This window comes from Aplysia californica, unplaced genomic scaffold (assembly GCF_000002075.1).
Source record: "Aplysia californica isolate F4 #8 unplaced genomic scaffold, AplCal3.0 scaffold01244, whole genome shotgun sequence".
Classification (NCBI taxonomy): domain Eukaryota; kingdom Metazoa; phylum Mollusca; class Gastropoda; order Aplysiida; family Aplysiidae; genus Aplysia; species Aplysia californica.
In genome coordinates this window covers 56,667-58,413 of record NW_004798514.1, presented here as the reverse complement: position 1 = coordinate 58,413, position 1,747 = coordinate 56,667, and positions in this window count along the sequence as shown.

Below are 1,747 nucleotides of genomic sequence, written 5' to 3'. Positions count from 1 at the left end.
AGAGAGAGAGACAGAGAGAGAGAGAGACAGAGAGAAAGAGAGAGAGAAAGAAAGACAGAGACAGAGAGAGAGAGAGATAAAACAAACAGTTGGATCAAACAGTCAAGGAGCACGCACAGACATCCCTGCAGCAAGTTAACGACCGGGGAAGAAAGCGAACGGAAAGACAAAGGAAAAAAAAAACCTACAGAAAAGAAAAAAAAATCCAAACAAAACTTGAGACAAAAGAGGTATTTTTTCCCTGCCGCCAGCTTCCTGTGTGTCGCTGGGCAATCAATGGCGGCGAGGCTGTGTGACGTGTGCACGCGTTGCGTAGAGATGGCCGTGACGTCACCAATTTATGCTGCCCGCCGGCACGTCCCATTTGTGAGGTTGTTGGTGTGTGAGGTATGTGGTGTGTGTGTGTGTGTGTGTGTGTGTGTGTGTGTGTGTGTGTGTGTGTGTGTGTGTGTGTGCATGAGTGTGTATGGAAGAAAGAGAGAGAGTACAAATTTAATATGTCTGTGTGTCAGTGTGTGAGAGAGACAGATATTTAATATGTATATATATGTATGTGTGTGTGTAGAGAGAGAGAGAGAGAGAAAGGGACAGGGAGAGAGAGGGAGAGAGAGAGACAGACAGAGAGACAGACAGAGAGAGACAGACAAAGAGAGAGAGACAGAAACAGAGAGAAAGAGAGTGTGTGATTATGTCCGTCTGTTTGGCTACCACCCGTATTCTGCTTTTCAAAAAGCATCTAGTAGCTTTCTTTTTACTTGTTCAAACAGCTAGATTTTATCTTCCCATCTCTCTGTTATATTGCCACTAAAAATAAGATAAAAGTGATCCTTCTCCTCATTTCTAAATCCTAGCACTAGCATAGCTGCCAACAAGTATATTACAATGGATTCAAGCCTTAAGGGGGAGGGGGGGGGGGGCTACACCCCCCCAAATTCAAAATTCGGCTCAAAATCATGGAATTTGAGTTGTAGGCATTTTTAGCTTCTTCGGCCTGTCCTACAACTATTTCATGGCATAAGAACCCCCAAAAACCGTATTTTTCCCATACAGGGCATGTTTGTTACCGCCATTTCCTCATAAAGTCAGTGTTTTATTTTTATTTATCTGCCGTTTTCTCAAAATGCGACTTTTCTCTATACTTTTTTGAATTACTCCACCATTTTTCATCCAATCTTCATGAAATTTTCACAGAATGAAGAAAAGGGGTACTGCTAAAAATTTGTCTGTTGAATTTTTTATATAAGGAATAGATTTTTGTTGGTGGTGTCTGGAGTGTGGATTTTCACGGATTTTTCGCAAACTTAAATGCTACCTCAGGAAAAATTTCATTAAAATTTTTTTAGTTCGTTTATGAAAAAAACAACAGAGAAATTATTTGATCTAATGTTTGTAAACACGCATGCAAAAAAACAATCAATTTCCATGAGCGATGAGTGCGGTATTCATTACGTAAGACATGTCAATAAAATCCAATATGACGGCGTATCCATGAAGACGAAACTTTTTTTCTAAAATTTGATTGTGGATTTTAAGACTCCTTACTATGCTTGTTATATGCGTGAAATGTGGTAAAATTCGGTCCAGTAATAAGCGAGATTGCCTCCAGGTGTAGCCCCCCCCCCCCTTTAAGGAAATAGATACATCACGTTTATAGCCTTGGTGAAGTTTTGACAATTTATAAGTATGAAATAACAAAAGGCATGTTATAGTTACAGAATGTGGCATCAATAGAAAATCTACAAATTTG